General features: G+C 44.3%; 1 long non-coding RNA gene across 1 annotated transcript; it reads right to left on the bottom strand.

Annotated features, from left to right (window-relative positions):
* Positions 1 to 5,581: 5,581 nt before the first annotated feature.
* On the bottom strand, positions 5,582 to 6,311 carry LOC136558749 (uncharacterized). The gene is made up of 3 exons (XR_010783924.1): positions 6,288 to 6,311; positions 6,173 to 6,198; positions 5,582 to 5,693 (listed from the first exon to the last, which is right to left on the bottom strand). It is a non-coding gene; the product is annotated as an uncharacterized lncRNA (long non-coding RNA).
* Positions 6,312 to 11,370: the final 5,059 nt, after the last annotated feature.

Below are 11,370 nucleotides of genomic sequence, written 5' to 3'. Positions count from 1 at the left end.
AGGAATGTTTTGTGGATTCCGCTTTAATTGCTATTGGAGTGTAACATCGCTCCCGAGCTCCTACAGCTCCACCTGCAGCTCGTTCCCGAGCTATGCCCGAGCAGCGGAGCCTGCCCGGGCTCCTCAGGTGCTCCCGATCAGGGCAGGACTCTGCCTGCAGCGAGGTCACTGCCCCCCAACCCGCTTCTCTCACGCCTGGAGTCAGCTCTTCCTCTCTAAGATCAATAAAAAGGGGAACGTGAAGGAACACAGAGCGTGCTAACTCGAGTCTTGCACATCGTGCACGCTTCTGCTTTCCCAGGAGGAACAGAACAGGCCCAAGAGCCAGCTCTTCCTGAACTATTAGCACCTGCCTGATCACAGAGCCGAGCTCGGGGAACAGAAACAGCAGCAGCTGCTGGCAGTGAGGTGGAAAAGCAAAACCTGGGACTGCTCCCATCTTGAACAAAGCAGGAGACACCAAAGCCTCACTTGCAGCACCAGGACCAAGGGCACGGCCCAAAGCCACAGCTCTGAGGCAGCAGAAGAGGTCTGCAAACAGCACAACATTGGCCCAACTTTTTTGAAGAACAAATTTTAACCTTTATTGACAGTAAACAAGGCTGTTCTTTCCAGCAACAATTGCAGCAGGGTCTAGAACAAAGTACAACAGAGAGACTGAGTTACTGTAGGTGAGCTCTGAGCAGAATCACCTTAACTGTATTACATACTTGTTCCTTACTATGGAAAATGGGGATTTTTTTTCTCCCCATTATTTACTAATGACTTGGCCATTTCACACCTCCCTTGTGATAAAAACAAAAATTATTATAAGTGATTATCTCCCACACAAAACAACAGGAAAAACTACTGTAATAGGAACAATTAGGACTACAGAGCCCACACACCACTGGAAAACCAAATAATCACTCCAACAAGGAAAGCACAACACATTGAGGCTGTTAAAACCTTACTGACCGAACAAACAAAAGATTTTAACGTTTTGGGGATGAGTTTCTGTCCCTATCTGCAGCCCTGTGAAAGTCACACAGGAGATTAACATGAAGACTTTTCCTTTTTGCAGGAAACCTGGCAGTGGCACTGCTAGGAGGTACCCAAAGCAAGCAGAGCACCAAGCTGAGCAGGAGACTAAAGCAAGGATGGATAGACACATTTTTGGGATTCTGGGCTGTGTTCCAGCACCTTCAGCTCGCTGCAGCTTCCTGCAGCGCCACGAGATCATGCAAAGGGATTGGTGTGAGGAAAGGACAAGGCACAGTCTGGTTGGGTCAGGTTTCTAGCCCAGAGCTGGCCCCCAGACAGAAACCATCAGTGCCTGGATGCAGAAGGGAGCCGGGGCTGGGATTTCTGGATAAATCAGAGGCTGCACAAGGCCTGGCCGTTAGGTGTCAGCTGTGCACCGAACGTGTGTGACAGTGCCCTCCACACAGCTCAGCAGCGAAGCACTCCAGATGCTGGAATCCAAAGTACAGGGAATTCTCAGAACTTTGGGCCTGGAAGCCAAAGCTTAGAATTAAACACAGGATTTGATCTGAGGCCTTGGAAAAGGCTCCCAAACTTAGGTGATAGAAGCGAGAATAGGATCTATAGTTTAAAGCAGAGACAAGTTAAAGAAGAGAAAGATTTAAAGATACAAAAAAAAACCCCACCAAAATTGTTACAAAGGTAAACAAGGAGTTTAGAATGCAATATTCTAGGGTTTTGTGTCTTAACATGATTGGCTAAGAAAACTTACACTGTAGCATGAGTCCATAAAACAAAATATTTAATAATTAGGTCAAAAACATTAATATCCTTGCTAACAGTGTTTTATTGGTCAAAAAAGCCTTAAAAAGTCTTATAACTAAAGGTCTTGTGACCTTCTGAACCATGCAGTAAAGATGTGAGCCAAACTCACCCTTCCTATCTATATAGAAGAAAAATAGACAACATCATCTGAAAACTCAGAGGTGCAGTCTCTTAACTCACTCAAAACTCCTCCCAAAATCCCCATATTCAGTAATTAACCACCAGTTATATACAATGCAGCCTGTTTTACAGCTCCCAGTCCTTACAAAGCACTGCTCTAGTGGATTGACCCTGGCACCTCGTGCTTTAGGCTGCATTAACCTAGCCAGGCTGCAGGGTGGGTTATCCCTCAGGCTGGAATATTCACCTTTCTCAGTGCTCCTCTGCTCAGAGCAGGGTGTGGAACTCCTCAGAATGGCAGAGGCCTTCTCCTCGATAGAACTGATGGCCAAGCCACTCAGCACTCCTTTGTTCATTCTCCTCACCTCCTGCACAGCCCCCACAATCTCACCTCTGTGGGAATGGGGGAAATAAATGTTAACGTCACATTCTGTGCCACACCTTTAGTGATTCCTTACAAATCAGGGCTGAAAAGAACCCCCAGTTTCTGACCTGCTAAACCCTGGATGCTTTGTTTGAAGTCTCCTTATTAACTTGGTAAAGCTGCTCAAGTTCAGTGCATAAGGAGAAACAAAGATACCAGATGACTTCACAGAGGAACAAATGGATGTTTTCTGCAGGGAATTTTCCCCAGGATCCTAGAATTGCATCAAAATAAGGAAAAAAATGCATGAGTTAAGCATCATACAGGTAATACAACACCTCTTTCCTATGAAAATAAATATAAAATATAATTATATATAATAATATAAATATATATTCTATATCTAACATTTATGATATTATAAAATAGAATTAAATATAAAATATATAAATATTATATATTTATGTATTATATATATGAATATAATATATATTTATATATAATTTTATATATAAATAATATTTATATATATATATATAATATTCATATAATTAAATATAAAATCTTAGACCCACAGAATGGTTTGGGTTGGCAGGCACCTTAAAGCTCATCTTATTCCTGTTTTATTCTAATAAAGTAAAATAATTGGATCTAATTTATTTTAGCTTAGATCCAATTACCATTTCCCAAAGGACCAGCATGTTTAAAGGGAAATCCCTAAAGACAGCAAATCTGTGTGGTTTATGTGAGCAACACCAGCAATTACTGATTTTCCCTTTACTCTCCAAGGACCAGGCTGAGCCAACACACAAAACCCTCTGTTTTAATGTAGAGGTTTCTTAGATTTATTCTAGAAAATCCAAGTGTTTCCTTCCCATCCATTACCCCAAACTCTTTCCTCATGACATTTACATTAAAAAAATTGGTGTTCCAAGATGAAAAATCTAGTGCTAATGGGGAAACTCCAAACTGTCCTAGAATTAAGAAAAAACAGCTGGAGTGTCAGAGTTTGATGCAGGGGCAGAAGAATGGTGCTTCCACTCTTCTGCCAGAAATTTATTACCAATATGTAACGTATTTTCCTATCCTGACATAATTTTCTATCCATAATTTTCTATAATTTTCTACATAAATGTTATGTATCAAGAAGATTTAAAGCTCTTAGCCTGTCACACAAAGGACTGCTAGTAATAATTATTTCCTTTTTTATTATCTTCAAGTAAAGAATGTGCCAGCTGTTGAGTAGGTGATTTCATGAAGATCAGGGTGTTTGGTAGTAAATGTAGAGTATGAAAGAAGCCTTAAAGAGGCAAGAAATTCCTACTACAAATTAAGAACAGACCCACCTCAGGCACTGAGGGCTTGGGGCCACCAACAGGAACAGAAGAATGTTCCTTCCCACTCACCACTATCTTCACTTCTAACAATAAATGTAAGAAAGCAAAGAGTTACTCACTGTTCTTGAGCTGACATCTTCTCTGCAGATTCTGGGCAGCCCAGGGAGAAAAGCTTAGAACAAACTAAGGGAAAGAAGAGAACCTCCTAACAGAAAATGAGTGTCCTGAGAAGCACAGCAGTTCAGTTTGTGCAACATCCTTGCCCCAAAAGCGTCTCCTGAGATTTTAAGAGGAAACACAGCTCTGGATTAACAGTACCAGTGCTGAAGGCTGGTACAGGGAACCCCCAAACTCTCTGCCTTCAACACCTTGGCACTTCTCACCACACCCATCACTCAAGTCTCCAACCACAAACCATGTGCATCTCACTCTGAAAAGTCCAGCATGGGAAGGAAGCACAAAAAGAAGGAGGAGGAGAAAAAAGAAAAGATTTCCATCTATGTAAATGGCTGGGCATTTACTAATTTGAGTTCAAGCACTGCAGGTGAAGTTTTCAAGGAAAAACATGGATGGATGAAAACAGCTGAATACAAGGATTCACTGCTGGAGAATGAGAAAATCTGAAACCCCAGCTGGCATTTATTCCCAGTTTACTTATGCTTGGAGAAGGAACAGAGCACTCCACTAATAAACACCATTATTTGGTTTATCAGCTTAAAGCACACAACTTTACCTCTTGAGTCAATCGAGTCTTGCTTTCCTTGGTGCTTTTTCATTTCTTTGCACATTACTGAAATATCTGCCACTGACAAGTCTTCCTTAGCATCAAACCAATACTCACTTCCTTCCTCATTTTTTAAACAGCCTTGGCAGTTGGGATAAAATTCAAGTGTTAAAGTTTAAATCATGGTATGCTACATAAATGAATATCAAATTTCTGTGCTGAAGAGGATTTCAGCTACTTACATCTCATGGTGCTACATTTCAAAGAGGTGACATTACTAGTTTGGAATTCTAATTTAAGTAGAAACTTTTTTTTAAGATGCAAGTAATTAATATAGAGCTATTATTACTTATCAATCAATTTTGATAGCTGATATATAAACATTCCATCACAGAAAGGGCAGCTGTGTTCCCATTGACATGTTTTACACAGGCTTTCCTTCCTCCCATGAGAACTTAGCTCACAAATGAAGGATTATTTTTACTAGAAGCAGATCACTCACCACGTTCCAGAGCCTGACCTTTAAGCAGTTCTTCCCACCTCTCAGGGGAAGCAGAGTCACCTGGCTGATCACCATCAGTCTGTGAGTTGTCCTACAAACATATTGCAGTTATATCACAGCACTCCCACCTGATTTTAAGTTATTTTTCAGAATATCAGCTCATGAAGCAGGTGAATTTAAAAAAAGTTGAGTCTGCTGATCATCCTTAAGAACCCCCCAAGTTATTTTATTTTGAAAGGGCAATTAAAATTGTGAACATATGAGCTGCATTTGCAATCAGTGGCAGAGGATCCCAGGCTGAGAGCCCTGAAGACTCTGATCACATTTGCAGGCACCTAAAAGGAGAAAATACTTCTCAGCATGACCATCTCCAAAACCCAGGAGTGAAGAATTCCCTACCATATTGACAGAAATCCCCTTTTCTTGACGTTTTGGTTCTTCAAAGTCAGCTTTCCCTTCACCTGAAAGATCACTAAAACACATCCGAGAATTTCATACAAAATATGGGACAACAATTTTAAGTTCTACAGTAATTGAAATATTTCCAGAAGCTCACAGTAAAATTAACATAATTAATAAATTTTGGCTATTTTCATTATATCTTAATACTTTTCTATGTGATGTTCAGATATGTTGCTTACAATTTAAAATACCTGTGCAACTTTGACTAATTATTTACAAAAAAAAAAATTGCCTTTATTTTTTCTTGATTAACTTCACTCATGCTTAACAGGAAACTTCAAACAGTCTCTAGCAGTTTACCCCATTCAGTAAAAACTTAATGCCAAATTTGTTTTCATCTCCACTTACAGAGAGTCACTGGATGGGGTCCCTGAATGTGTTCTGTCAAGTACCTGCCTGAAATAAGAAGTTATTTTCTATCATTCTTCATATCTGAATGATAATCTTAGCAAAACAGCATCCTAATTTCTCTTCATGGTATCTACATGCTTGATATTATCTCTGCTGGCAGCAAAGTCTTTTTGGGGTTTTGTGGTGTGGGATTTTTTTGGGGGAGTTTTTTGTTGCTTAGTGCCATTATAACTGTAAACAAAGATTTTTAGAAGTGAAAGCAGGGAACCAGGAAAATGGCCTGTAAATTGATAAATTTACTATAAAGATAGTAAAGACACTCCCTGCTTTGCATACTAGAGCACCACAGAGGAAAAATGCTCTTAAAATAAAAGCATTGTACCCACAGGGCAATGCTGATCTTTCAGCTAAACAGCCTGAAACGACAAAATGCATCCTGATATAAAGAAATTATAGGATTAACATCTTCTATGTTCATTCCTCAGTTAATTTAATAAGTACAACAACAAATGCAAACTACTTACTCAGAGTAAAGACTCTTCCTGAAAAACTGTCAAAAAAAAAGGAGAAATATTTAACTATAATTATCTTAATTATAAAACAATTTCTATTAAAAACATAAACCAGTTAAGAAATTACCTTGGAGGGGATGTAAAAGGAAGAGAGTGGGGGAAACTTCAGCTCAACTGACAGTGGTGGAAGCTCATTTAAAGGTGTGCCCATGTTTATTTCCTTTCTCATGTTGCTGTAATTATTGTCCAGTTCATCCAAAACCAACAGCAGAGATGAATATAACTCAGCCTTTTTCTCACAGCTATTAAAACATGCATAAGAAAGAAACATCACTTTAAACATTTCACTGATTTTACAGCTTCTGGAGATGCCCAAAGATTTTACAGGGTTTAAAGATTCCTCTCTAAGATTATAGTCTATAGAACATGAATTAACAACTGTATTGTGCATCACTTGAGTTTTATTCCTGGGAAAAAAAGCAGGATTTTAGGACTGTGAATGCTATTAAAAAATTCAGGCTGGAAATAAGGCTTGGGGGTCCCTCTGGATAACACCACTAATTATAACCACTCTTAGAAGCTATGGATAGAATCTACCAGCAGCATTTAGCAATTTTTGCCTGCTAACCAGTCACCCATTTTATTTTAAAGGACATTACAGCACGTGCCTCCCAAGACAGGTGTTTTCCTCCAAGGCCAGCTCATAAACCTTGAAGCAGTGCTGGTAGCACATCTCATAATGGATGGCCAGGAGCTGCAGCTCTGCTTCAGTTGCTCTCTGCAGGATGTTCTGACAGCAGCTTGATGCAGGATTCTTCCCAGTTTGCTTGTTGGGATGTTCTGGCCTTTAAAAATAATAGTAACAATAACAGAATATTTATTTCAGGGCTTCAAGATTTTGTTTGAGGTGTTTTAATTTGAAGCAAGGAGCTCAGCAGAAGCTATTTCTGATATGATTTAAGGCAAATCCTGTTTAGCCCACAATAATGATTGCAGCATTACAGTCAGTTTTATCTGACAGGTGGGAACTGCCCAAGCACATCATCATTTCTATCCACAAAGTGAAGCCTTAAGAACAAAAAGAAACTTAGCAACACTGTGGATCTGAAAACACACTGATTTTGTTTGCACAGCCATGTAGCTTAGGAATAGGAACAGGAATAGTTTAGGAATAAACACAGGAATAGTTTAGGATGGGAAGGATCTCTGGAGGTCTGCAACTGCAGAACAAGGCTGCTTTGGTCTTTGTTCAGCTGCAGGAAGTCTTCAGCTCACTCTTCTCACCTGTCCAGGCCCCTGCAGCACAAACTGCTGCCCAGCACACTTTTAATACCATCAGTTTTGCCAAGCCACAGACAACCTTTCAATCATGAAAAAACCTCTGATCCAGGATCTCAGATTCCAAAACCAAGAACAATTCCTGACCCACCTGTCACTGCCTGTCTTCCAGTCAAGATGATCTTTGGATTCCCCCTTTTCAAAAAAGAAAAAAAATATAATCAAAACTTACAGATTAACACCCATGGAGACAAAATTAACAAAACTGGTTCTGTCAAACTGGTCTGGTGGCCCTTCTTGTTTTGTGTCAATTACCTGCAGGTGTGAGCTGAGAGCTCCTGTGGACCATTCTGTGTTGGAAGCAGCATCCACAGAGGTCTGACCCAGCCACCCCACGGGCTGAGCTTTGCTCATCACGGTCACCTCTGTGCTCACTGAGCACACACACACCTGGGCACTGCTGCTTCTGCTCGTAGGGAATCCAGCTCTGGAATCAGAGGCAGCATCCACAGTGACACTGGGGACACTCCTCAGGGCTTCAGCACGCTCTGTCTTCCCAGCAGAGGATTTATTTGCAGCTTCCATGGCAGCCACAGGGTTCTTGCCAGGGAGGATTTCTGGGGCTGGGAGCTGGGTTTCAGCATCCTCCCCAGTGCTGCTGGTGCCACGAGTGCCCACTGCAGGTTTTGCACAGCTGCTGAAGTAGAAGGGCTCTCTGTGTTTGCAGAGCTGGGCCTCCTCCCTGGGAGGCAGCAAGGGAATATCTGGCTCCACTGCCACGCTCTGGGTGGGGCTCTGGCTCTTTCCAGAATCTTCTTCCCCTGCTGTGACTTGGGGTGGCACCTTGTCACCAATCAGTGGCACCTCTCCAACCTCCCCCTGCTCAGAAAACTCACTGCAGTTGTTCTTCTCCTCCTCGTACTCCTCGTGAGCACTGAGATAGTCCAGCTGTGAGTCCTCCCCTAAATCTGCACCCAGGCAGGAGGTCTGAGTGAAGCAGCTCCTTCTGCTGCTCTTTTCCACCTCCATGGCACCACCACGCTCTCCTCCTCCTCCTCCGAGGGAATCACACAACTCACTGCCACTGCAACCTCTCAAAGTCACTGCCTTGGCTCTTCCTGCCTTAATAAAAATGAAGAGAAGGTCATGATGCTCCATAGTATACAGAAGGACCAAAAAAAATACATTAAATTAATGTGATAATTAAATTAAATTAACCATCCTGTTTTCACCTACTACATGCTAACAGAGCAGGTAGGAATTCTACAGCACCTTCCTAAAGAAACCCCAAGGGTTGATTTCTGAATTGGTGGAATCCCTGTGACACCACACAGCACACAAAGGGTTCAAATAAAGGTTACTTATTTAAGAAAGAGGTAAAGTTTGAGCTCTGTGCCTCCCAAAAACTAAAAACCCCTTGGATGTTGGACAATGGGGAAATCAAGGCATATTCCTCTTCTTGCTTCCCCAGAATTAAGAAACTTACCAGGGACAAAACCCCAAGAAAACCTGAGAATCTTTACAATCAGAAAGTTGTAAAGGAGCACAGGAAGGTCATTTAGCACTAGAAGGAGGCTGGACAATTCACCAGACTAAAGCAATACACCTGCTCTGAACTTGCAGCAAGCCCGGTTTGGGCTACCAACACTACCAAAGAGCAGAGAGGAAGCACCTAGGGATGGAAGAAGCTCTTTGTGAAGCTTGTTTCTTAGAAATACTGTTAATTGTTCTCTGCCTGCCCTCAGAAGCTTCTAACAAAGAAAGGAATACCTAAAAACATTAGCCCTATTTCTCAATTATGTCTGCTTTCTAAACTACTTAAATGACACATTCCAATTGCAGTCACTGTCTCTGACAGCCCTTCCCCAGAGGGTGGGGAGGAATAAGGATTAATATTCAAATGTGCAAATATTCAAGCCTTCCACTATCCCAGGTTGCTCTAAGGCCCCTCCAACCTAGTCTTGAACACTTCCATGGCTTCATTATACACTTCTATAGTTACTTTTGCCTCAGAAACGTTGTCCCTTTTTACTACACTAACTTTACTTTCACCCCCCTAACTGAAGCTTGAGCAACTCCGTGGAATTAAAAAGCCAAATGCTGTCAAAGCACATGCCAGCTGCCTGTACAGAAATCTCAACATTATTGCCACATAGAAGTGACTTTTCCCCTGAGAACAAGGACCAAAACACCTCCACGCCCCAGATAAGGTACAATAGCCCCTCCCTTATCGCTGCTAGTGACAAAACCAAACGCTGAACCACAGCCGAGCCCGTCCCCGCCGCAGCGCCGGCTGAGGGCGGGGAATCCCGCCCTGAGGGCAGCCCGGTGCTCCAGCTCGCCCAGGGGAAACCCTCAGGAGGAAGAACGGCGTCTCACCGCAGCTCCAGGGCAGGCTGAGGCGCGGTCCCGCCGCCCTCACGAAGCCCCGGGCCCGCTCCGGTCACCGCCCGCAGCCCTCACGGCCCCGCCACACGCGCACCCAACGCCCGCCGCCGTGCCCCGCGCTCATTGGCTGCGGCGTGCAGCGCTCCGACGCCTGATTGGCCGGTGCGGAGCCCGCCCTGGCCGCGTGAGCCTCCTCCCCCCTTCCCTCAGAAAGTGGGGACGCTGTGTCCCCTCAGAGGCGGTACCGCCATATTACTTCAGAATCGGTACCGCTGTATTCCCTCAAAAGCGAACCGCCGTGTCCCCCCAGAATCAGTACCCCCATATTCCCTCAAAGGCGAACCGCCGTGTCCCCCCAGAATCGGTACCCCAAAGGCGGTACCGTCATATCCCGTCAGAGACAGTACCGCTGTATCCCCTCAAAGGCGGTACCGTCATATTCCCCCAGAAGCGGTACCGTCGTGTCCTTCCAGAATCGGTGCTGCCGTGTTCCCTCAGAGCCGGTACCACTACCATACAGTATCAGTACCGCTGCATCCCCTCAAAGGCGGGGTCGCCGTGTCCCCTCATGGCTCTTCTCCCTTCACGGACCCTTTTGTCCCCTCACGGACCCTTCTCTCCTCCCACGGTCTCTTCTGTACCCCCACGGTCCCTACTCTCCTGTCACGGTCCCTTCTCTCACCTCACGGTTCCTTCTCACTCCTTTCATGGTCCTTTCTGTCCCCTCACGGTCCTTTCTGTCCCCTCACGGTCCTGCTTTCCTCTCATGGTACCTTCTCTTTCCTTTCACGGTCTCTGCTCTCCCCTCACGGTCTCTGCTCTCCCCTCACGGTTCCTTCTCTCTCCTCACGGACATTTCTCTCCCTTCATGGTCCCTTCTGTCCCCTCACAGACCTTTCTCTCCCCTCACGGTTCCTTCTCTCTCCTCACAGACCCTTCTGTCCCCTCACGGTCCTTTCTCTCCCCTCACGGTCCCTTCTGTCCCCTCACGGACCTTCCTCTCCCCTCACGGTCCCTTCTCTCCCCTCACGGACCCTTCTCCCATGGTCCCTTCTCTCTCTCCCCTCATGGCTCCTTCTCTCCCCTCACGGCTCTCCCGCCGCCGAGCACTGACAGACCAAAGCGTGGCCGGCAGGGAGAGAGCACAGTAGCTTTTGTACAGCTACTAAAGACTCAAAGAATTATCCTGTGCTGCAAGGGACCCACGAGGATCATGGAGTGCAACCCCCAGCCCTGCACAGGACACCCCACTAATCCCACCCTGTGCCTCAGAGCATTGACCAAACGCCGGCAGCTCTTTGAACTCTGCTTTGGGGCTGTGACCATTTGCCGTGGAGCCTGTTCAGTGTCCAACCCACTCTTTGGGGGAAGAACTTCTCCTAATATCCAGCTCTAACCTCCTCTGGCACACATTCAAACCTACCTGAAAGTTTCCAGGCTGAAGGAGCGCAGACAAACTTACCTGCCACACAGATCCATGTTACTTGTGCAAGGGGCTCTGCTTCTTCATTTAAACACGTGTAAAGGTTGTAATTAAGTGTGTA

Source organism: Molothrus aeneus, chromosome 7 (assembly GCF_037042795.1).
Source record: "Molothrus aeneus isolate 106 chromosome 7, BPBGC_Maene_1.0, whole genome shotgun sequence".
Taxonomy (NCBI): Eukaryota; Metazoa; Chordata; class Aves; order Passeriformes; family Icteridae; genus Molothrus; species Molothrus aeneus.
The sequence above is the reverse complement of the archived record's forward strand: the minus strand, read 5'-3'. Positions and strand labels throughout refer to the sequence as shown.